The sequence below is a fragment of the Pan paniscus genome, chromosome 5, assembly GCF_029289425.2.
Source record: "Pan paniscus chromosome 5, NHGRI_mPanPan1-v2.0_pri, whole genome shotgun sequence".
Classification (NCBI taxonomy): Eukaryota; Metazoa; Chordata; class Mammalia; order Primates; family Hominidae; genus Pan; species Pan paniscus.
In genome coordinates this window covers 174297450-174323799 of record NC_073254.2, presented here as the reverse complement: position 1 = coordinate 174323799, position 26350 = coordinate 174297450, and the positions used below count along the sequence as shown (strand labels likewise).

Below are 26350 nucleotides of genomic sequence, written 5' to 3'. Positions count from 1 at the left end.
CCACCACATCTGATCATTTGTTTAAGAAGGAAAGAAAAAAGGAAGCCATGTCTCTCAATACCTACATTTAAACAAATAGAAAATAAATATTTTCAGAGGCTCAGTTGAAGAATCAGAATAAGTAATAATACTCTATGTTTAACCTAAAATTGCATCTGCTTTGGACTTTACCCACAAAGAGGTCTGCCTGCATTTCAGCTTTCATGAAGTTGTAAAGTAATTGTTCTTTCCTTTTGGGAGGGAAGACAAAACACCGTTCACAGTCATGGGAGAAATGCTTCCTCCATGCATGGGGCTTGGAAAATGAGTGGTGAGGTGAAGTCTTCGTTCACTTCGCAGTTTCATTTTTAAAGTAATATGCCAACTGATGAATGTTATACATGATTCGGGCACAGAATTGCTAAAGTTTTGCAAAATTGAAGAGTATAGATTCACAGTTTTCCAAGTTTTTTTTTTAAGTCATAGACTACTTTCTTTTTACTTTTCTTTTTTTAAACATTTTATGGTATTTGCTTTATTGCTTATCTGTCCTTTTATCCATCCCTCTATCCATCCATCAACCCATCTTTAATTTTTTATTTTATTTCATTTTAAGTTCCAGGATACATGTGCAGGATGTGCAGGTTTGTTACATAGGTAAATGTGTGCCACGGTGGTTTGCTGCACCTATCAGCCCATCACCTAGGTATTAAGCCCAGCATGCATTAGCTATTTTTCCCGATGTTCTCAGTACCCCCACCTCCCCTAGAAGCCCCAGTCAGTGTGTGTTGTGCCCCTTCATGTGTCCATGTTTTCTCATCGTTCAGCTCCCACTTATAAGTGAGGGCATGCAGTGTTTGCTAAGGATAATGGTTTCCAGCTTCATCTATGTATCTGCAAAGGACATGATCTCATTCCTTTTTATGACTGCATAGTATTCCACAATATATATGTGCCACATTTTCTTTATCCAGTCTGTCATTGATGGGCATTTGGGTTGATTCCATGAAAGACTCTTTCTTTGAATGAAAGTATGCTCTGCAGCCCAAGTGAAACTGCTAAGTGTGGACCCGCCCTCAGCAATTGTCCCCTGGTCTCTTCTCTCAGCTGCACAGAGCCTTGCTTATTTTTGGGCATGGAGTAGCTTTATCCCAGCTTAATAAAGCACTCATGGGAGGACCGAGAGGGGCTTTAGGATGCTAACCACTGACAACAGGATTTTAAGGCATGAATGATTCACAACTGATTTGTGAAAGAAATAGCAGTATTTCCTAAACTCTTTGGGTTAACATCCTGGGATAAAGAGGAACATTGGCATTCTTCTCCCTTAGATTATGTGTGTATGCATGTGCACAATGCTAATATTGGTTATCTTTTTTTTTTTTTTTTGAGATGGAGTTTCGCTCTTGTTGCCCAGGTCAGAGTGCAAGGGGGCTATCTGAGCTTACTGCAACCTCCGCCTCCTGGGTTCAAGCAATTCTCCTGCCTCAGCTTCCCAAGTACTTGGGATTACAGGCATGCGCCACCATGCCTGGCTAATTTTGTATTTTAGTAGAGATGGGGTTTCACCATGTTGATCAGTCTGGTCTCAAACTCCTGACCTCAGGTGATCCATCTGCCTCAGCCTCCCAAAGTGCTGGGATTACAGGTGTGAGCCACTGCGCCCAGCCATAATGTTGGTAACCTATATAAGAGTTACTCATTCTCTGTTGAAAGAAGAGACTCTTAACCATTCTTCTCTCTTTAAAGGAAGATTGCTCTCCATTTTCTTTGCTTTCTTTGGGTTTGAGTCATTTTTCAGTTGAATTAGCAGGGCACAGTCTGTTTCTTCAATGAACAAATAACAATGCCCTCTTGATTCGAGATTATATAATTGACTATAATAACTCATGAAATGTTTGCAAAGTCAAAGTGAAACTGCTGACTTACATTTAGTTTAAGTTTTGATTAAGAGGTTCTCTAGGAACCGACTCTGCAAAGACATTTTGGGGACCACTTGGGAAATTGTTACATCAAAATGGGGTGTATCTGAAAGCTTGTTACAAGATATTTTGTGACGTGTTCTCAAAATGTTTTCTTAGAAAAAGTTTTTATAGTTCTCTGAAATTGAGCCAGAGGATCCTGAATCTGACATTTTTTTTAACTAACAGTGAATTTTTAGTTGAAACAATCTTTGCATTCTGCCATTTATGTAGCTTTTATTTAAAAGAACGTAGAAATGCTAAACGATGAAATAAACTATTTTGGATAACCCTACCCATTGAGCCTCAAAAGCGTTCCTGACCTTGTTCTTAGAAGCACTTCTGTGCTTTATATGCTGGTTTTCAAACACTGAAAATGTTCATGTGGACTTTCACATTATTCTGAACCCTGGGACCTCACGCTCAACAGCTGAGATAAGAAAAGAATGCTCTTCAGAGCACTGCGGCTCATTAGAGTGCTGTCCGAAATCTCATCCATGCCTGATAAAGTTAGTGGAATGTCAGGGCCTCTACTGTGATGCAAGGATCTAAATGTGACTTCTCAAGCAGCCAAAATATTAGCTGTCATCCCCGTCCATGCAGAGCTCTAAGACTAGGCCTTGCAGACACAAAACTGTATGTACAGAATGACCCTTGTTATGTTACAAATTTTCAAAATGAATAGAAGAAAGTGGACAGGAAATGCACAATGAGTTCACATTGGGTACCTGTGGACCTGGGGATGATGGTGATTTTTGTTTTCCTCTATTAACTTTTTCTTTTGCATTTTTAAGCTTACAACAATGCAAATATGTACTTGTAAATGTCAAAACAACATAGTTTTCTAAAAAGTGGAATAGATGCTGTAGTTATTGGCAGAGCCACAATCAGAGTGAGGACATGGTGACCATGAGCCCTGAATGTAGGCTGCCCAATAGCATTGCCAGACCTGCACGTCAACCTGGGGTTTAAAATATGCTCATGGTAGGGGTGCTGAGTCAGGAACCTGCTACAAGCCAGAAGGACCAAACACCTAGAAAGGTAATGACTTTGGGCTGGGCGCGGTGGCTCACATCTGTAATCCCAGCACTTTGGGAGGCTGAGGTGGGTGGATTGCATGAGCCCAGGAGTGCAAGACCAGTCCAGGCAACATGGTGAAACCCCATCTTTACAAAAAATACAAACATTAGCTAGGTGTGGTGGTGTGTGTCTGCAGTCCCAGCTACTCAGGAGGCTGAGGCAGGAGGATCACCTGAGCCTGGCGAGGTTGCGACTGTAGCGAGCCATGATCATGCTAGGCTGGGTGACAGAGTGAGACCCTATTTAAAAAAGAGAGAGAGAGAGAAAAGAAAAGAAAAAAAGAAATGTAATGACTTTGGACCAGTAGGGAAGCAGAGAGAGCAGCGTCATCTTATATCGCACATTTAGGATCTGCATCCAACCCTTCTGCATCCAATCCTCCTGACTTCCACTGTGGCTGGGGCCCTGTCAGCCTTTCTCACTTTAATGTTCTTTGTCTGTTTTTATCCAAAACCATTGAGGATGATATTCTTTTTTTTTTCTTTTTTTTTTTTTTTTTTTTGAGACGGAGTCTCTCTCTGTCGCCCAGGCTGGAGTGCAGTGGGGTGATCTCCGCTCACTGCAAGCTCCGCCTCCTGGGTTCAGGCCATTCTCCTGCCTCAGCCTCCTGAGTAGTTGGGACTACAGGCGCCCGCCACCATGCCTGGCTAATTTTTTGTATTTTTAGTAGAGATGGGGTTTCACTGTGTTAGCCAGGATGGTCTCGATCTCCGGACCTCGTGATCTGCCCTCCTCGGTCTCCCAAAGTGCTGGGATTACAGGCATGAGCCACCACGCCTGGCCGATATTCATTTTAACAACATTTTAGGTGGTACATACGTTTTGGTCAAGGAGAGATACAGACAGAGTTTTTCCTGGGTGTTGGTAGTTGCCAAAAATGATTCTCTAGCCTGGGAGTTTCTAGGGCGTGCGGTGGAGTCGAGGGTGGGCTAAACAGGTGAAAAGATGTGGCGCTGGCCTCTAGGAGAAGCAGAGAAGGCAACGGTGGATCCGAGAAGTGACTTTTGTGTTTCACACTCCCTTGTCTTCTTTACATCCTCTTCTTATAGCAGCTCTTCCCCTGCCTCTGGTGTTCCTGTCCTCTTGGTGCCCTCTGGGTGGTCAAAGCCCAACAAGAGCACCCCTTGGAATCTGCTTGCCCAAAAGGGCTCCTTTCCCTTCATTCCTGTTTTGTTCCTTTCTTCGCTATCTCCCTGTGCTTCCTTTATCCTCATGAAATGTATGCACAGAGCCCACAGCATATTTAGACTCAGAACACTGAGAAGTTTGAGAGTAGTAGCTGTCAGCTCCTTCATATAGCTAATAATTTGGGACTAATATTTTGAACAGTGTCAGGGAAGACAGTGTGCTAACATGACCTGCTACATTAGGTGGCGGCCAGCCAACTGCTAAGAGTGTGTGTGTGTGCGCGCACGTGTGTGTGTGCGTGTGCACATGTGTGTGACAGGCAGTCACCTCCTGGCTGTCAGAGAGCTCCAGACAGTTCAGGACGGAGGCATGACCAGGAGTATTGCAAGAGTCCCAAAGCCCTGGGGAAGAGAGGCTAAACTTCTCTGCAGTTTTAGCTTAGACATGTACAGACTTAGCTGATGGACTCAGATCCACAAAAGGCTGGACTGGAGGGAGAGCCATGGGGCTGCTGGCAAAAGCCAAGATGAGCCAAGAAGTCTAGCAATGTGGGAAGAGGCAGCAGATCCTTGTGCAGGCGTCGCTGACCTAGACCCCCTGTGCTCTCTGTTCCCCGAGCAATGCTCACAGCAAAGTGTGTGCCACTATGGAAAGTCCTCGTCAAAGTAATGAGCAGAAAGAGGTGTGTGTGTGTTGGTGGCGGGGTGCGGTGAGATGGGGGTGTCCAAAGGAGGTTGGGGGCAGCACGGCAGCCACCCGTGAGCAATGGAGTGGCAGCTGCCAACAGAGCAGTCAACAGCAGCCACAGCGGCAGATGCCAGGGCAGTGGTCTTCATTTGTAAGAACAGCACCACCTTCACGGGGTTGCTGTGAAAATGAATATTTAATGCATGAGCAGCATCTAGCACATGACTGTACAAATTAAATAATCAGAGCTTAATAAATGTTGGCTATTAGTACTTTTTTTAATTTTTATTTTGAGACAGAGTCTCGCTCTGTTGCCCAGGCTGGAGTGCAGTGGCGTGATCTCAGCTCACTGCAAGCTCCGCCTCCTGGGTTCACGCCATTCTCCTGCCTCAGCTTCCTGAGTAGCTGGGACTACAGGGGCCCACCACCACACCCGGCCAGTTTTTTGTATTTTTAGTAGAGACGGGGTTTCACCGTATTAGCCAGGCTGGTCTCCATCTCCTGACCTCATGATGTGCCCGCCTCGGCCTCCCAAAGTGCTGGGATTACAGGCATGAGTTACCACGCCCGGCCAAGTACTTTTTTTAAAAAATAATTTTTATATTTTATTTTTTAAAAGAGATGGGGTTTCACTCTGTTGTCCAGGGTGATCTCGAACTCCTGGTGTTGTAGGACTTTCTCCTTAGTTCAGCTAAAAGCCAGGTTCTTGTCACACAACCATGAAAGATTAGGCTCGCAGACACTTTGAAGGGTGAGAAGGGCAGGGTTTATTGGGCAAAAAGGAAATAAAAAGGGAAACAGGGACTCTCAGCAAAGTGAGAGTTCTGCTGGTAGGCTTCCTGCCTCATAGATTGAATTCCCAGTTACCACCCCAGAACAGGGGAAGCCAGAATCCTCCCCTCTGCAAATGGTGTGAAATTCATGGAGGCCAGTGCACACACCTCCCTGTGCATAGGCCAGTCGAAGGTTCTCGGGAAACCCCTTTATACTTGGCTGTCTCACTGGGGTCAAACAATCCTCCAGCTTTGACCTCCTAAAGTGCTGGGATTACAGGCATAACCTATTGCATCCAGCCTCCAGTACTTTTATCATTGGTGTTTCTGTGAGATTTCCTTACTTTTACCTACTTCTACTTATTTTCAGGTGGTTACATAGTTTGATTTTACATGATATAATAAAAAGGATTCAGCCCAGTTTTTGTTTTTAAGCAGATAAATTGCTTCTTAGGATGTATTTTAAAGGGTTAGATTACACCTGAAGTGGGTTGAACTTGAGCAAAGTTTTAAAAATAATTGTGTCTCAAAGTTGAATAAAAGAATTGGGCCCCAATGTCATTCTTTGCTTTAAGAGGATTGTGAGAATAACTAATAACAATTAGGAGGTTAATATATTATTGAAAGTGGTAATTTTACCAGTTTTGAACTCATGTTCAAAGACATAATTGGAATAATTTTCAATAGACATCAGTCTTTATTTCTTAGGAAATTACAGTGATTAAATTAATGGCAGGCAGCCTCTCTTATTATCTGAAGATAATAGGAGTCTGTTGAGGATTAGAGGGGAAAAATGAATGATACATGTTCTATTAAAGACTTCACAGTTGAAACATTTCTTGCTGCTCCCTGTCTTGCCACAATTTATATATTTAAGCACAATCATCAGTGTAACTTCCTTTACTGTATTTGGCCTAAAAAATAATTCAAATGAAGAATAAGAATAATGCTTTTCTTGGGATTAAAGTAGAGAGTTTTCTTTTAGGGGGTGCATAATATGCCAATTCAAAAGAAAGTCATGTAATGCTCAAAGAGCTCTGTGGAAGTGGAAAAGATAGTTCATTTTTTTCTCCGGGTATTTTTCAGGAGTCTGTTCCTGCTTCTTTATGAAATTGAACACTGGACAGTAACAATAATATCACACTCATTATTCAGACATTTTAAATGGCTGTAATTGCTCTTTTGCTTTGAAGTGAGATATTCAGATCACTGAGTGTTAGAGAAATGGTGCATGGATGAAGCAGTAAATGGATCTTGATCTGTTATCTTAGCTTGAGGCTTAGTAAAGTGGTTTTGGTCAGCAGACAATTGCACCCTATTTTCTTGAAGATCTTTCTATACTGAAAGTGATTGAGATGGTACATCTGAGTCTGATGCCACCCAGATAAGCATCTGCAGTTGCGCTGACCTGGACTTGGGTGGTATTGCTTTTTAGATTTCAGTATCACTCTAAACCTTGTCTGGCTTTTGCCGGCTTCAGTACCCTTGACCTATAGGTTGGGAAACCTGTTTGTTTCTCTTTCTGGCTGGAATGTCTATTTAGAGATTCATGTTATAAGTTGTGACTCAAGTTACATACACCGATTCCCAAACTTTTCTTGACTTGATTCTAAACTAACAGCACTGCGATTGTGAGGCCCCCAAGGCAAAAAGTAAATAAGAAAAACTACCTAATTTAATATGCTAGAAAGTTTTTGTAAACATACAGATGACTCCATCAGGAAATACTGTTTTCATTGCTTTGGAATGTAGGAGGAAGTGACATAAGATCTTGTTCTGGGGAGAAAGAAAGAGCTGGTATATCATTAGTTGCACCAAAGCAAAGGCAAAAACATGAAGAAAAGCCAATCACTTTGAGTGTTAGCTTAGTCAATACAGCTAATACTCATTTATTTTAACATATCGTCCACTTTTAAGTTAATACCCATTTTTTCCACTGTTTCTGGTTGAACTCTTATAATTTGAAATAATTATGGTTGAAAAAATGTTTAGGTAAATCATGATACCTCACTACCTTGTAGTTTAACACAACAAAATAAGAACTGTAAGGCAAAGAGTTTGGACAACAGGGAGTACAGGTTACAAAAGAGAAAAAGGGATCTAGATTTATTTGACCTGAAAATAGAGTTTCTTACTCTAGGGTGATTTTTACGGTAATTCTATACTTAAATTTTGGCCACTGAGCTAGACTTGCTGGTTGTATGAACTTGGATAAAATTCTATTCAAAAGAGGAAAGATGACCAAAATAAAAAACCTACCTCATGCGATTGTAGTGCAAATTTCATAAATTAATCCATATCAAAGCATTTTGTAAATTGCAAACTATGACACTAAATTCACTTTATATGAGGCAATCACTAAGTGTTACTAAGTGAAAGAAAATATTAATCCAACCTGTTATGTGGTTTTCCTAATGTATAAAAAGAAGGAAAGCATTCCAACCTGTGAGTACCTCTGCCAAAAATGTTTAACTTAGTTGTGAAGGAACAATCAGTCAAATCCAAATTGAGGGGTGTTAGGCAAAGCAACTGGCCTGGACTCTAAAAAAACATGTCCTGAAAGGTAAAAGGAGACTGTAGACATGCCTTGGTGATCCCTGATTAAATCCAGGATTTAAAATAAAATATAACAAATCTTCCACACTGAAACAGACATCAGTGATACAATTGGAACATTTGGACTGTATAGTGATTGCATTTTGTCAATTTAAAATTTCCTGAGTGTGGCCGGGCGCGATGGCTCAAGCCTGTAATCCCAGCACTTTGGGAGGCCGAGGCGGGTGGATCACGAGGTCAGGAGATCCAGACCACCCTGGCTAACACGGTGAAACCCCGTCTCTACTAAAAACACAAAAATTAGCCGGGCGTGGTGGTAGGCACCTGTAGTCCCAGCTACTCGGGAGGCTGAGGCAAGAGAATGGCGTGAACCCAAGAGGCGGAGCTTGCAGTGAGCCGAGATTGTGCCACGGCTCTCCAGCCTGGACGAGAGTGCGAGACTCCATCTCAAAAAAAAAACAAAAAAAAACCTTTCCTGAGTGTGATCATTATTAATAACTATAGTGGGATCATTGCTCTTAGGAGGTACATGCTGAAGTATATAGGGGTGAACCATCTTTATGTCTACAAGTGACTCAAATGGTTCAGCAAAATATTTAGATATGCAGAGAGATAAAGCAAATGTGGAAAAGTGTCATAATTTGGGAATCAAGGTGAAGGCCATCTAGGTGTTCATTGCTACCTATTCCTACAAACTTTCTATAGTTTTAAACATTTTCAAAATAAAATTTTGGAAAAAAAATTTAAAAAGAAAAAATCCAAGTACTCAAGTAGATTGAGTTATTAAAATACAGATCTTGAAATATGTCCTTTGCAGAACATGTTTTCCTACAATTTTATTTTTCTGTGAGATGCAAATATATAGATTTTAAAAAGAAAAATCTGTGTTTTTATAAATGTATGCTTTTAGGCAATGAATAGAATTATTGTTACTAATTTGAAATATATTCCCACTGGGCTGGGTGTGGTGGCTCATGCCTGTAATCCCAGCACTTTGGGAGGCCGAGACGGGTGGATCACGAGGTCAGGAGTTCAAGACCAGCCTGACCAACATGGCGAAACCCTGTCTCTACTAAAAATACAAAAATTAGCCAGGCATGGCGGCGGGTGCCTGTAATCCCAGCTACTCAGGAGGCTGGGGCAGGAGAATCACTTGAACCTGGGAGGTGGAGGTTGCAGTGAGCTGAGATTGTGTGCCACTGCATTCCAGCCTGGGCCACAGAGTGAGACTCTGTCTCAAAAAAATGAAACAAACAAAAACAAAAACAAAAACAAAAAAAAAGCAATATATTCCCACTGGAAAAATTCCAGGAAAATAGATAGAAGTTCTCAATCTATGTGCACATCTTTCGTGGTATTTAAAATGAAGTAAAAATGTATCATGGGGTGTGTTCAAAAGGTTAGAACATTATTTTTACTGTCCTCTTTAGAAAAAATTCAATGTTGAGGATCTCAGTTTAATGATTTTTTGATAATTTGCTACCCGGATCTTCTTTCCTATGAGAGAAAACTTTTGTTTTCATATTTTGAGAGAGACAGTGGGAAGTCATTGTTAGCAGAGGTGAATCTGTGCAGGTCTGCACCAACTTGATTCTTGCCTCCTCGAAGGAAAGAATTCGATTGAGGGGCATGACTTAGAGTGAGAGACTGAGGCAAGTTTTTGAGGAGTGAGAGCTTATTAAAAAGTTTTAGAGCAAGAACAAAAGGAAGTAAAGGACATTTGGAAAAGTGCCAAGTGGACAACTTGAGCGATCCAAGTACCCTATTTGATCTTTGACTTGGGGTTTTATACATCTGCATGGTACAGGGGTTTCTGTCTCTCCTCCCCTGATTCTTCCCTGGGGGCGGGCTTTCCGCATGCCTAGTGGTCTTCCAGGAGTTGGGAGGGGAGCATGCTCAGTGTGTTTGCTGAAGTTGCATGCATGCTCACTTGAGGCATTTTTCCCTTACCAGTCGAGTGTTCCCAGAGGGAGGTCATATGCTAAACTCTGCCATTTTGCCCCTTAGTACCCACACTTGGGCCCATTCGCCAACTCCTGAGATCTTATCAGGAAGCTGCTGATCACCAGCTTCAAGTGTTTCCTATCTAATGGGAGACTGCCTGTCCCTGGCACCAGCTGCCACCAATTATTATTTTAGAGAGCCAGTTTAACAACTACCTGACCATCACCTGGTGGTTTAACATTGCCTGACATTCCTGGGTGGTGGTGGTGATGGGACTTTCCTGAACTGTTTGTGTTTGCCTAGCTGTCTACCCTAACATTATCACGATGATCAACTTACTGTTCTGTTGCTTATTCTTGGGGTTGATGTGGTGGGATTCTGATTTTAACCCAGGTGATCGAGTCCAGGCAGAAATCTCATGACTCACTTTTTTTTCCTCTCTCTCTCTCTTTTTTTTTTTTTTTTTCCATAAAGGTCAAAGGCAACAGAACTGGACCAAGAAAATTCATAACTTTTTGGTATGTAATTGAAAATCCTTTGCAACAAATTCTTTCTCTTTAGTGATATTTATGACTTGAAAAGCTTGAGTTTCACTTTGTTATTCTAGTTTGTGAATCAAATTAGTGTAGCCTAGGTATGTTTATCCCTAGTCTAGGATTTATGCAGAGGGAAGTTGATAGCATTACTGACTATCTTTGGTCCTCCGAAGATTATTTTTCAGTGGGGGAATTAAGTAACTTATTTATTTATTTATTTATGGGTTGATTTTTTTTTTTTTTTTTTTTTTGCCTCTCTAAGAGTAAGGAATATACCATGACTATCAAAGTACTTTATAACTATAATTATGTGAAGAGTCTATTTTACAAGCAATTGCGTGTTTAGATGCCCAAGTATAAACTGAATGCTCTAGAAATGGAGTACTTACTGATTTAAATTTACTAATAATAACAATTAAATATTTATATTTAATAATTATGGTAGAAGAGTAAAACAATGTGAAGATGTCCCCACCTCTAAAGTTTATAAGTTTATTCCTAATGATCTAGGAAAGACTGGAGTTGAATACCTGTGTAATTCTTCTCATTATTACTCTGATTTTCTATTATAAAATGATTTTAAAAGAATTATATGTCTTAGCTCCTCACTGAGGTATTACATCTTTTATTTGGTTTAACTCTTGTTTGTTTGTTTGTTTTTGAGACAGTGTCTTACTTTGTCCCCCAGACTGGAGTGTAGTGGCATGATCGTGGCTCACTGCAGCCTTGACCTCCCAGGCTCAGGTGATTCTCTCACCTCAGCCTCCCAAGTATGCCACCATGCCCAGCTAATTTTTAAAATTTTTTGTAAAGACGGGGTCTCATTATGTTGCCCAAGCTGATCTCTCACTCCTGGCCTCAAGTGATCTTCTTGCCTCGGCCTCCCAAAGAACTAGGATTGCAGGCGTGAGCCATTGTACTAAGCCTTAATTCATTTTTTTCCAAAGATGAAACACAATTTTAAACTTGCTGGGGAATTCAAAGGAAGCATTCTTTTTACAGTTTTTTTTTTTTTTTTTTTTTTTTTTTTAGACAGAGTCTTGCTCTGTCTCCAGGCTGGAGTGCAGTGGCATGATCTCGGCTCACTGCAACCTCGGCCTCCTGGGTTCAAGCGATTCCCCTGCCTCAGGCTCCCTGGTAGCTCGGACTACAAGCGCCTGCCGCCACGCCGGGTTAATTTTTTGTATTTTTAGTAGAGACAGGGTTGCACCATGTTGGCCAGGATGGTCTCGATCTCCTGACCTCGTGATCTGCCCGCCTCGGCCTCCCAAAGTGCTGGGATTACAGGCGTGAGCCACAGCGCCCGGCCGCCCACAGTTATCTATTAAGGACACATCTTTTTGTGACTGTATAGATATAATTGAAATCCTGGTAATTTTTCAGAAAGTATTAGCGTATTAACTTAAATGCTATTATTTTCTATGACCCAGACAATAATCACTATTGTCCTCAGTATGTAGTTTCTACCATTTCCAATTATGTTACAACTGTCTTTGAAACACTGTTAGTCATAACTCATTAGTCACCATCGTGCTTTTTGGTGACCATTGCCCTTCTCTTTCTTTTTCTGTAGTTATTAAAACCCGTTGTCCTGGTTGTCCAACTCATGGACATACAAATTAGCTTTGGTGCATACCTTAGCTGTACAGATGTCTTCTAAGACATAAATTCTATTGTTTCAACATGTATATAAAAGATACGCATTTACTGATGAGTCAGTTAGTAAGATGTCTGCATTGTCTTCTGCAGTAAAGAATGCTTTATTTACCATAAAATTTGATGTTTTGTTGAGGAATTTTAAGTGATGCTTTTTATATTCATGTTTTTCATTGATGATATGCAGAACTGATTACCCTAAGGTATTGACAAAAGTGGGTGATTTTACTATCTTCAAAAGTTGTCAAGTATGTTTTCTGGTATAACACTTCTGGCTCTCAGATTAGGGACCTCCCCATCACAGTGGGCATCTAGTAAGAGCACGGCTTGTTATATAAGAAGCTGTGTTTGTTGGAAGACTGAATTCGATGAACTTTATAGTCTCTTGTAATAAAATAAGAGCACAATGGTACAAAGGGGAGACTCTGAGCCCAGAGGGCTGAGGTTTGAATCTTATCTCTGACACAAATACACACCAATCTGTATGACCTTGGGCAAATTGCTTAACCCTTATGCACTTCGCTTTCCTCATCTGTTAAATGGAGACAGTAATAGCACCCATAGCTGGTGTAAGGATTTAATGAGTTAATATGAATATAGCTCTTAGAACAATATCCGGTGCATTGTTAAGCACTTAATAAATATTAGTTATGATGGTGTATTAGTCCATTCCCACACTGCTATAAAGAACTACCTGAGACTGGGAAATTTATAAAGAAAGGAGGTTTAATTGGCTCATAGTTCCACAGGCTGTACAGGAAGCATGGCTGGAGAGGTGTCAGGAAACTTACAGTCATGGTGGAAGGTGAAGGGGAAATAGGCACAATCTTCACATAGCAGAGCAAGAGAGAGAGAGAGAGAGAGGGAGAGAAGGGCAAAGTGCTACACACTTTTTATATTTTATTTATTTTTATTTTTTAATTTTAAAAAAAAAGAAAGGGGGCTTTGCTATGTTGCCCAGACTGAACTCAAACTCCTGAGCTTGAGCAATCTGTTATACACTTTTAAACAACCAGATTTCTTGAGAACTCACCCACTGTCATGAGAACAAGGGGAAATCCACCCCCATGATCCAGTCACTTCCCACCAGGCCCCTCCTTCAACACTGAAGATCATAATTCAACATGAGATTTGGGTGGGGACATGGGCCAAACAATATCACATGGTGTTGAATGATCTTGTCATGAGCCCTGGCCTTTATTCCCAGCAACTTGTTTCTTCAGATGTCCTTATGTACTGCCTTGGTTCCCCCTGATGCTAACATGAAGGCAAAGCTCAGACTCTTCACCGCTTTCTACTGAAACTGACATTGTGGTGTCATTTCTTCCATCACACTGCTCTCCCCATTCCCCATTTTACAGCCTCCACCTCTCTTCTTCCCCTCCCTGCCTCATTGCAGGTCTTTCTACACACATCCAAACACTGCTGGATTTCAGATTTTATGACAAAGAGGCTTATTATGATATTTTTCTAGCAAAGTCAAATGTTTACATAAGAGAAAGTCTTGAACCAGCTACTAACATAATAAAATGTCCTCCAACTTGATGCAAAAGCATGTTAACAATTTTTGTCTTTTACTCCTGTCATTAAGCAATACTAAAGGAATCTTGTTTATCTAGTCACTCTAATATGTTATAGACATAGTTCTTTTTAAAAAGTTTTTATTTTACTTTAAGTTCTGGGATAAACATGCAGAACGTGCAGGTTTGTTACATAGGTATACATGTTCCATGGTGGTTTGCTGCATCTATCAACCTGTCATCTAGGTTTTAAGCCCCACATGCATTAGGTATTTGTCCTAATGCTCTCTCTCCCCTTGCCGCCCCCCACCCCCAGACAGGCCCTGGTGTGTGACAGACAGTTCTTAGTTCAAGGGTGTGTAGTGGGAGCAAACAGTTCATATTTAGTTTTCATTCACATGTGCCTACATTCTTGGCCCCATAATTATTTTGAGCTCTCCACAGATTTCTTAAGCACAGAATGCTTGTCTAATTATTTTGACATATTCCTGCTGGGCAGTAAATATTGTGAAGTTTTATGTGAATGCATTTGAACATCAGGTTATATTTTTCTTACTATTTTTTACTTGCTATGGCCTATGAAACTTATGTTCTAAGAACTGCTTAAGTTTGATTTATGTTACCAAGTGATTCAAGGTGTCAATGGACTTTTTCCAGAACAGAAACGTGTGGGGCCAGGTCTCACACCTCTAATAAAGAAACAACTCAGACTCCAAGGGTTTCTTGCCTTATTTTAAAATAAACTCTGTGTTAAAAACTTGTGTGCTGGCAGTGAAGAAATAGATGACCACATATATTTTCTTCTTGAAGGCTCATAATTTTTGTGCATATGTGTGCAAAATATAACAATGTGAACAAGAATGTGGACAACTAGATTACAAAAAAGGAACTGGCTGAAAGAATACTTATATGGAGATTATTCCTTGAAAACAGAATCTGTTTTTCAGATTATTGAGAGGGCAGGTTAACATTTGAGCTATTGTTTTCCTGGTTAATAATATTTTTGCTTTTTTTAAATTTTAGCTCAAAAATATGGGTATAGCTTTCTAAAAAATAGAATCCAATTTCAAGAATGATGAGGTACTAACTGAAAATCTCTAAATCTTTGGAGATTATTTCCACAATGAATAGGGCATTTCCTCAGAAAATGTTCTGCATTTATTATATGTAGACGGTGAGGAAAAGGGAAAAGAAAAGAACAAGTTTTCTCAGCAAGTGAAAGGTTTCCTGTTGCCATTTTCATTTTCCCTGAGTTTATTATCCTCAGTAGAGATATCAATGTCTTTCCTAATAAAATTACCTTCCAGCCAAATTGTTAAAAAAGGCAACTACCTATTTTGGGTATATGTTAGTTTACACAGAAAAAATTTAAATAGAGCTTGAAGAAATATAGAAAAGACTTTTGTTAATACTTAATGAGGCACAGGAGCTCTTATTAGACTAGACGGTGTTATGCTGAAATTAACTCTCGAGTAACTCTGATTCTCTGATTTCTTTTTTTTTGAGTCGGAGTCTCACTCTATCACCCAGGCTGGAGTGCAGTGGCGTGATCTTGGCTTACTGCAACCTCTGTCTCCTGGGTTCAAGAGATTATTTTGCCTCAGTCTCCCGTGTAGCTGGGACTACAGGTGCACACCACCAAACCTGGCTAATTTTTGTATTTTTAGTAGAGACGGGGTTTCACCATGTTGGCCAGGATGGTCTCGATCTCCTGACCTTGTGGTCCACCCGCCTCGGCCTCCCAAAGTGCTGGAATTATAGGCGTGAGCCTCTGTGCCTGGCTATAACTCTGACTTCTTACCCACACTGTATGTTCAGTGCTGGTCGTCAGGAGGGGAGAGATCCTCTACTCCACAAAGTCACTCAGGGATTCAGGCTGATGAAAGCTCCACCATCCTGCAACACCACCATGTCAATAGGTGGCTTCAGAGTTGGTCATGACACAGAAGGAGGGTGTGGGGCACTCATACTCTTCTCCAGACACAAAGTGATGACATCACCTCTGCCCAGTCCCCATTGGTCAGAACAACTCACACGGCCTCTCCTAACTGCATGGGCCTGGGAGGTCTTCCTGGGGGCCGAGGGAGAAGAGGAGAACTAGACATAGAGCACACTAACAATTTCTTGTCTGATGGTATGTGCTGCAAAGTTATCACATCCAGTATCTCTATACAACACCCTTCCTTTCTAAATCAGTCACACTTACAATTCCTTCTGTTCTACCAGGTAATTGAGTTATTTTAATATTTTAAAATTAACTTCACATTTTTTACTTTCTGACTTTAGGTGAGAATAAGTGAAAAAAGGATTATGAAGAAGGAATTATATTAATGGTACTTTCTTTTTTCCCCAACAAAATCATTACTTGAAATTAAATGTAACTGCAAATGTGTGAGGATTGATTGCAAAATCAATTCAAGGGATATCAAGCTAGAAATAGGAAACTATACTTGCACAGTTTCAGTAGATTGTATTTTATGTGTACATCTTTTTTTAATTATATGCTCATCTTTCCCTGAATCTTAATCTCATGTTCTTTTCCTTCTTCTATCTCATGTTTTTCTTTTTAAATGTCTTTGTCAGTTTATTATTTTACCAAGCAATGTTTTCACGTAGGGCACATAAGGAATAAACAAACATGTCTAAAATGTGTTTATTTTGCACTCACACTTGATTGTATGTTTGGTTGGATACAGAACTTTATGTACAAATTTATTTTCACTCAGAACTTCAAAGATATTGCCCCCATGTCCTTCAGCAGCTCAACTTGCATGAGAAATCTAACAATGTTCTTGTTTCTTTAGAGAAACTTTTAGAATTCTCTATATACTTTGAAATTCTGAAATTTCACAAGACATATTCAAATGTACATCTTTTTAAAAATTTATTTAATTTTAATTTTTTTTGAGATGGAGTCTCACTCTGTCACCCAGGCTGGAGTGCAGTGGCGCGATCTCAGCTCACTGCAAGCTCCACCTCCCAGGTTCACACCATTCTCCTGCCTCAGCCTCTTGAGTAGCTGGGACTACAGGGGCCCACCACACCTGGCTAATTTTTTGTATTTTTTTTGCAGAGATGGGGTTTCACCATGTTAGCCAGGATGGTCACAATCTCCTGACCTTGTGATCTACCCGCCTTGGCCTCCCAAAGTACTGGGATTACAGGTGTGAGCCACTGTGCCCGGCCTTTTTTTTTTTTTTTTTTTTTTTTTTTGAGATGGAGTTTCGCTCTTGTGCCCCAGGCTGGAGTGCAATGCGTGATCTCGGCTCACTGCAACCTCCACCTCCCAGGTTCAAGCGATTCTCCTGCCTCAGCCTCCTGAGTAGGATTACAGGCATGCGCCACCATGCCTGGCTAATTTTTTTGTAGTTTTAGTAGAGAAGGGGTTTCACCATGTTGACCAGGCTGGTCTTGAACTCCTGACCTCAGGTGATCCGCCCACCTCGGCCTCCCAAAGTGCTGGGATTACAGGAATGAGGTTCCTGCCCTGCCCTCAAATATACATCTTTGAAAATTTGTGGGATTGAGTATTTTGTAGCATAGATTTCTTTTTCCACTCTCTCCTTGGGCTCTGCTTCCTGCTGTTTTGGCTTCATTTTCAATCTCTTTTCTCCACCATTTCACCAAGATGACCACTGCTAACTCCAGGTTTGCAGAGCGTTCACGGCTGACACCCCAGAAAAAAGGGACAAATCTCTTTCCCAATATTTCAGACAGAATTTCCTGATTATCTTGACTTGGTACATGTACTCTTTTCTGGATTGGTCATTGTGACAAAGAGGAGTAAGTACTTTGATCCAGCTACTTCTTTTTTTTTTGAGACGGAGTCTCTCTCTTTTGCCCAGGCCGGACTGCAGTGGTGCTATCTCGGCTCACTGCAAGCTCTGCCTCCCGGGTTCATGCCATTCTCCTGCCTCAGCCTCCCAAGTAGCTGGGACTACAGGTGCCCGCCACCGTGCCCGCCTAATTTTTTTGTGTGTGTTTTTAGTAGAGACGGGGTTTCACCGTGTTAGCCAGGATGGTCTCGATCTGCTGACCTCGTGATCCGCCCACCTTGGCCTCCCAAAGTGCTGGGATTACAGGCGTGAGCCACCGTGCCCTGCCTGATCCATCTACTTCTTACCACTTCTATCGCTACCACTCTGGTCCCGCGAAAGAGATGACATTGTAATCTCTTCCCTGGATCATTCCAGTAGCCTCTTAACTGGTTTCTTGGTTTATGTCTTTTCTCTCTTTCAGTCTGTTGTCAGTGCTGGGACCAGAGCTGTTAATGTGTTTGTCAGATCAGAACTCTGCAAAACCATTTATTTTATTTATTTATTTATTTTTTAATTTTGAGACAGAGTCTTGCTCTGTCACCCAGGCTGGAGTGCAGTGGTGCAATCTCGGCTCACTGCCACCTCCGCTTCCCAGGTTCAAGCTATTCTCCTGCCTCAGCCTCCCGAGTAGCTGGGATTACAGACATGTGCCATCATGCCAGGATATTTTGTTGTTGTTGTTGAGATGGAGTTTCACTCTTGTTGCCCAGGCTGGAGTGCAATGGTGCCATCTTGGCTCATTGCAACCTCTACCTTCTGGGTTCAGGTTATTCTCCTGTCTCAGCCTCCCACGTAGCTGGGATTACAGGTGTGTGCCACCACATCTGGCTAATTCTTTGTATTTTTAGTAGAGACGTGGTTTCACCATGTTGGCCAGGCTGGTCTCAAACTCCTAACCTCAGGTGATCCACCCACCTCAGCCTCCCAAAGTGCTGAGATTACAGGCGTGAGCCACAGTGCCCGGCCTCCAGGCTAATTTTTATATTTTCAGTAGAGACGGGGTTTCACCATGCTGACCAGGCTGGTCTCGTACTCTGGCCTCAAGTTATCACCTGGCTCATCCTCCCAAAGTGCTGGGATTATAGGCGTGAGTCACCATGACTGGCCAGGCTTGCCCATTTCACTTCAAGGAAAACTAAAATCTTCAACAAGAGTTTATTTATTTATTTAGAGACAAGCTTTCACATTGTTATCCAGGCTAGAGTGCAGTATGGCTCACTGCAACCTCAAAGTCCTGGGCTCAAGTGATCCTCCATCTCAGCCTCCTAAGTAGCTAGGATTATAGGCATGCACCACCACACAAGGCTACTTTAAAAAAATTTTTTTTTTTTTTCCGAGATGAGGTCTTGCTCTGTTACCCAGGCTGGAGTGCAATGGCGCTATCTCGCCTCACTGCAACCTCCACCTCCCGGGTTCAGGCAATTCTCTTGCCTCAGCCTCCCAAGTAGCTGGGATTACAGACATACACCACCATGCCTGGCTTTTTTTTTTTTTTTTTGTATTTTAGTAGGAACGGGGTTTCACCATCTTGCCCAGGCTGGTCTTGAATTCCTGACCTCAAGTAATCCACCCACCTCGGCCTCCCAAAGTGCTGGGATTGCAGGCATGAGCCACTGCGACTGGCCTTAATTTTTAAATTTTTTTGTTGAGATGGGGATTCTCAGTATGTTGCTCAAGCTGGTCTCAAACTCCTGGCCTCAAACAATCATTCCGCTCTGGCCTCCCAAAGTGTTGGGATTACAGGTATAAGCCATAGCATCTGGCCTAGTTCTCACTTTTCAAAATGACTTTTATTTTGAAATATAACATACATGCAGTGGAAAACATGAAAAAAATGGAATAGCTAGATGATTTATCATAAAGTGTAAATTCTTGCAACTGCCACTTGAGTCAAGAAATAGAATACCATCGGGATCCCGAATCCCCTCTTGTACCCATTCCAATAAATAATTCCTGATTCCTCCTCAAAGGTTTCCACTCTCCTGCCATTTGTGGTCATTGTGGTTGCATTTTGTGATAATTTTATGACCCAAGTACACTTCCCTAAACACTATGATCTAGTTTTGGCTGCTCTATTATTTTATATAAATGGAATCATATTGTTTATATTCTTTTGTGTCTAGCTTCTTTCTCTCAATGTTATTTCACTGTGGATAGAAGTAGTCTTTTTCTTTTTGATTGCTATGTAGTTCATTGTAATGACTGTACCACAATTTATTTATTCATTTTCCCATTGATGGACTTTTTTTTTTTTTAACAATTTTTTAAATGATTTACCTCTTTGTAGAGATAGAGTTTCACTTTGTTGCCCAGGCTGGTCTTGAACTCCTGGCCTCCAGTGATCCTCCCATGTTGGCCTCTCAAAGCACTGGGATTATAGGCATGAGACACCATGCCCAGCCCTGTTTTTTGTTCTGGTTGTTATTAATGAACTGGATAGAACCATTGTTACACATTTTCAGCATACATTTGCGCACATATCTGAGGCATATACATTTTAGAGTAAAGGTTGTGGGCATAGACTATGCATGTAATTAACCTTAGCAGGTGTTGCCAAACACTTTTCCAAAATAATTTTCCACTGGCAATATTTTGAGTTTTCACTGGTTCTACAATCTTGCCAACGCTTGGCATTGTCAGTCTTCTAAAATTACACTGTTTTGGTGGCTGTTTAATTATGTTTCATTGCTGTTCTGCCTTGCATTTCCCTGATTGTTAATGAGGATTAACATTAACATTAACATTTCCTGATTGTTAATGATTGGTGTCTCTCCTATGTATATTGGCTAATTGATGTTCCTTCTTTGTCAAAGGCCTAGTAAGTCTTTTCTCATTTTTGTCTTAGGTTTTCTGCCTGTTCCTTATTGATTCATGGGAGTTCTTTATAGATTCTGGATGCATGGCCTCGTGCATGTTATATGTATGGCACATACCTCTTCTCATTCATTTGCTTGTTTTCTCAGTCCCTAAGGTTGTCTTTTGATGAATGGGAATTCTGAATTCTAATGTGTTTCAACTTACAGCTTTTCCTTTATGGTTAGAACCAGTGGGGGAAATGACAGTATTTTCAATAGATGATACTGAGGTAATTGGCTATTAATTTAAAAGATGAAACTTGACCCCTATTTGAAACCATAATAGAAAATCAATTGCAAGTAAATTGTAGATCCAATAAGGAAGACAAGACAATAAAATTCGTAGAAGGAAAAGTAGGACGATATCCTTATGACCACAGAATAATGAAGATAACGAATGGCAAAGGAAAAGCACTAGCCAGAGTCATCTTCACAATATTGAGTCTTCCAATGAATGAACACATGACATCTTTCCATTTATTTATACCTTTTTAAAGTTTCTTTCAAAAATTGATTTCTTCATTGAAGTCTTATACATCTTTTATTAGATTCATTCTAACATATTTGAATTTTTATGATATTGCTATCTTAGAAATTTTACTTTCAAACTGTTGGTGGCTGGTAGAAATGTTGTTGATTTTAATATATTGGCTTTGTAGCTAGCAACCTTCTTATGCCCACTTTTTTTTTTTTTTATTTTGAGACAGGGTCTGGCTCTGTCTATGATTTTTTTGCGGTGGCACGATCTCAACTCAGTGCAACCTCTATCCCCCAGGTTCAAGGGATCCTCTCACCCCAGCCTCCCAAGTAGCTGGGACCACAGGTGCACACCACCATGACCAGCATTTTTTTTTTTTTTTTTTTTTTTTTTTTTTTTTTTTTGTATTTTTGGTAGAGACAGGGTTTCACCATGTTGCCCAGGCTGGTCTCAAACTCCTGAGCTCCAGCAATCCACCACCATAGCCTCCCAAAGTGCTGGGATTACAGGCATAAGCCACCACGCCTGGCCCACTTTTTAATTGTAATTATTAATGTGTAGATTCTTTCTGCATGTAAAACTATATCATTTGAAAATACTGACAATCTTGATTTTTTACCTTTTAATCATATATATATATATTTTTACCATTGTTTTCCAGTACTTTTGAGACAATGTTGTTAAGTGATAATGAGAATCTTTGGCTTATTCCTAATATCAAAGGAAAAGGTTTCAACATGTCACCATCAAGCATGTGATGTAGGAATAAGGACCTTCTTACTTATTGAAAACAGTGGAGTAAGGACCTTTTTGTTTTGACCATGACAGGAATTTGGAGAGGGGTTGACTTGGCTTGGCAGTTCATCTTTGACCCATGTGACTTTAGCTGGGGTGGCTAGGATCGGAGGATCTCTACTTTCAAGATCACTTTTGCATCCATACGTCTGGAGCCTTGGCGTCTCTTGGATTCCCATTCTCTACTTGGCGTCTCATTCTCCCGGACCTGTCCACAGGGCTCGGCTCTTTGTAGCACAGCAGTGTCAGGAGACCTGGACCTGGTGAATGTCAGTCTGGCTTCTGCTAGAGCACATGTTCCTCTTTCAGATGTAAAATCCCATGAAGTGGCGCCTGTGAGGTCATAGAAATTGCAATAAACATATCTGTTAAATTAAAAATTAATTTCCAATCTAAACTTTTTTTCTATGCAGGAGTTTAAAAATAATAATCTCAACGTTTGTCATAGCTGAATTTTAGTACTATGGAGTAAAGAAAAAAAATAGGTGATTCCTTCTATTTTGTGATAACAAAGTTTTCCTTTTGAGGTTAAATGAAGGTATCTAGGGCAGGAGGGAGAGAGGAAGGTGCATGTGTGCATGGAAGATGAGGAGGTGGGCGCGGTATCCAGTGTAGGTGAGGTACGAGTGGGAAAGTGAGCATGTAAAGACGAGAGTGGGTGGACCACAGGAAGCTGGGCGGACCACAGGAAGCTGGCTGGAAAAAAAAAGTCTTTGGCTTTACCTAGTTAAAAGCAAGAAAAAAGCAACCCAAAGACAAGCGGAAAATCTCACAGGCAAAGTCTATAAAGGAATGGAAACAAAAAAATAAGCCCACATGTGTTCAGGGAAAGGTGAAGTAAAGTGGCTGGCCAGCTGCAGTCTGCTCTGTAATTTTTGTATTACTTCGCAGTAATGTATACAGTAAGATAGTCTAATGAACAACAACAACAACCAATAAAAGAGCCAATGCTTCCTGGAAAAACAAATAGAACATTTTCTTTTTGAAAACTTAGATTTCTGAGTTTATGATTCTAGTGGTTTAAAAAAATGCGCTATTGAAATTGAAAGAATGTCAAATTAGGGAGTTGGACGATTTAATCTTTGGTCTTAAGCTGAATATTGTACTTAGGTGTTCTTCCACTAGGTGTCTCTTTGCATACATGTTATGATTTCAGAGAAAGCGAATCTATTCCTGACGGCATTCGCTTATGTGGATTGTGTCAACAAATATCTCCATTTGGGATGGGGGGTATTTAAGAATGACTTTAATTTAACAGTTCTTCCTAAAGAATAAATAGGTGTGTTTTAGTGACATCTCTCATTCTTGCTTTAGATGTTTTGGAGACACTAACCCAGATTTTTCAGCAGATGCAAAATTGAGGTCCTTGTGCCTGTGTGGTTTCCAGCATGATATGGTTTAAGCCTTCAATTCATAGCCTGCCCATGTGGGATTCTGACCAGGACGTGAGCCCTTCATAGTTTCTGAATGAAGCCTCACCTAGGATGCGCAATTCCCAAACAAGCTGCGTGCAGCTCGTCAGTGTCTCTTTCTGAGAGCTGTATTGCCTGCTGATCAGACCCTTCCAGACCGCACAGTGGCAGCTGATCTGTGATCCCACGAGTAGCCCTTTGGCAGCCACATTATCACTGCTCGTCACCGTAGGTCCCTCTGAATTGTCTAAATTTAGTAAATAGCTTACTCATTCTAACTTGTCCTAAAGTTGAGGCAGGGCCAATATAAGTCAACAGATATTTGTTAGGTGCCTACTGCATGTCTTGCCCTGAGTGTCTGTAAGAATTATTAGACTCATTCATTCTCTAAGAATGTAATGAGATCTACTGTTTGCAAAAAGAAAATAAAAGCCTGCTTCTAAGGAGAATTTGAAAAGGCAAAGATTATTGAGACAGCACTGCTGATGACCATAGGGCCCTGGACCTGGAGTCTGAAAATCTGAATTCAAATTTGGCTTTAACTTGCTACCTATATAAACTAGTTAGTCCACCCACTCTGTATATTCGTTTTTTCACGTGTTAAAGTATAAGTTACTTTACAACCTTGCTGTGAAGACTGAAAACAGTTTGCAACAGTTCTGCCAAATATCATTATAAGAGCCTCCAAGAGAAGTCACTCTATTCTGGGCAAAGCAGCCCTCACCATGATTATATACAGTAGTTTATCTCCTTATGGTCTCTCTTGTCTGATAACCCTTGGGCACGACCTTTGCAAAATTACAAGGCCCCTAAAATGATCTTTTCTTTTATTTCCTCCTTCCCTCCCTCCTTCCCTCCCTCTTTTCTTTTCTTTTTTTTCTTTCTTCCTCCCTCCCTCCCACCTTTTCTCTGTCTTTCTTTCCTTTTCTCTCTCTCTCTCTTTCTTTCTTTTCTTCTGAGATGGAATCTCTCTCTGTTGCCCAGGCTGGAGTGCAGTGGCACAATCTCGGCTCACTGCAACCTCCACCTCCCAGGTTCAAGCGATTCTCCTGCTTCAGCCTCCCGGGTAGCTGGGATTACAGGCACCTGCCACCATGGCCAGCTAAATTTTTTTGGTATTTTTAGTAGAGATGGGGTTTCACCATGTTGGTCAGGCTGGTTTTGAACTCCTGACCTCAAGTGATCCACCCGCCTCGGCCTCCCAAAGTGCTAGGATTACAGGCGTGAGTCACCGTGCCCGGCCCCTAAAATGATATTTCTTAAGGAAAAATCTAGCCAGACAAAAGGGGTTTTGGCTCCAACTCTAGAGCAATGGGTGCAAGCGGCTGACAGCTTTTATAATCATTTTTTTTTCTTGGCTGCCTTCTAGCCAGTGAATGTCCAGTTGCAGAGTCCTCTGCTGTATGGGGTATAGCTGCTCACTTTGGTGTAAAGGGCACTGAATGGAATAATGTTTGGCAAAGCAGAAATAAAGTGACTGGCTGCCTCAGAGCCATGTACACTGTCTGAATTTCACCAAGTAGAAAAACATTTCATCTTCTGCAGACAGAAAATGTAATTATTATTCATGTGGAGAAATGGAGAGATGCAAATTGCAGAAAGGTAAGGGCCATCACTTGCTATTCCTATCTGGCTCATTCTAGAGCACTGTATCAGCTCTTGCCCCACCGGCTGGAGTGAAGCAAACTAGGAATTGGGGATGTTATTTGGGGGATACCCGAGTTGGGACCTGGAAGGAACCAAGCTGTGCTCATGGAACAGACTGTAGTAGATTGCAGTAGGCCTCATAATTGATACCTTGTCTAGGAGCTACCAATGTTTCCTGTGTCCTCATTAGGGAGCTGGCGCCCTTTTTCTCATATGATGTAGCAGCTTGAGGACAGTACAAACTTTTGAGGTGGCTCCTGCAGTTTCAGTCACAATCCCTTAGAATCACACTTCAGCATACAGCTAGCTTGGATCTTAGAGTAACTGGCTCCTAGAAGTTCCTTGGATCTGGAGCTGGCGTAGGAGAGGCAGGTGTGATGGTGTGTTTTGTCTGCATTGGTAAAACTGAACAAGAGCTGCCACTAGGGTGTGTGTGTTTATGTGTCTTTGAGGGGTAGGTGAAAATATGCATTGTAGGACCCCTGCCTATATAAATCATTGGAATCATTGAACATCTATCCCTGTTTTGGAGAACCAGTGACAACAACTACTCTCCAGGCAGGTGTCATGGAACTTAAGACAACCACAGAACAAACCCAACTCTGTAGAAACAAGTCCCAGTGCTTTTCAGGGCGTCTGGTCTACCCCATGTTCTGGTAAAGGGAACCTTGATTGGGCGCAACCAACACAGGGTGCATGTGGGCCAGGGCTGAGCTCTGGGTGTTCTGAGGAGGATTGGCCAGGGTGTGGCCCACGGCAGGTCTCTGCTTGCCCCAGTCTAATGGCCCCTGCAGGTACAGACCACATTTTAGAAGTTTCAGGTTCAGGAATCCCACAGAAGGACAAGAGACCCCTGTAGTTCAGCAACTCAGGGGAGCTTTGTACCTCCAAGAGGGGCATGGCCAATAGCCATTGGCATTTGGTAGGCCCTTCCAGGATGTAAAAGAGGCAAATCGTTTGAGATCTCTTGCAGTTTTCCACCTGTTTGTTACTATGGTAAAATGGTCCACTGGGAGGAAAGATTGACATTATTGGCTGAAAGAAAGCTTTTATCTCCCTTAGCTTTGTGGATTTTGTGTGTCTGAGCCTTGATTGTCAGGGCTGACAGCTTATGTGGGAATTTGTGAGGGGAAAGCAGGGAAGAGGCCTGCCAGTCTCCACAGATGATGGATTGCAGTATTTTTATGGTGTCAAAAATAAAGTAATTTTAAGCATCATAGTTTCTCTGTTTGAAAAAAGCTGTGGTTCTTAAAACCATCTGTCAATTCATCATCAAAGTGGAGAGAAGGCAGGAAAGAAATGCAACGAAATGAGTGGAAAAGACAACAATAAAAAAGGGAAGATAAACGAAAGAGAAAGAATGAGAATATTCTATAGCAAGTAGAAAATGGATTGGAATCAGAATGACACTTTGAGCTTAAGTTAAAAAAAAAAAAGCAGTCAGGCACGGTGGCTCATGCCTGTAATCCCAGCACTTTGGGAGGCTGAGGTGGGTGGATCACGAGGTCAGGAAATCGAGACCATC

General features: G+C 41.3%; 1 protein-coding gene across 4 annotated transcripts in view; it reads left to right on the top strand.

The window, feature by feature from the left end:
- IPCEF1 (interaction protein for cytohesin exchange factors 1) overlaps positions 1–26350 on the top strand; it is a 201532-nt gene that overhangs the window by 56496 nt on the left and 118686 nt on the right. For all 4 annotated transcript variants that reach the window (XM_034963117.3, XM_034963115.3, XM_063605526.1 and 1 more), the window contains exon 2: positions 10583–10626. The gene's annotated coding sequence lies outside the window, so the exon portion shown is untranslated. The remainder of the gene's footprint in view (positions 1–10582; positions 10627–26350) is intronic.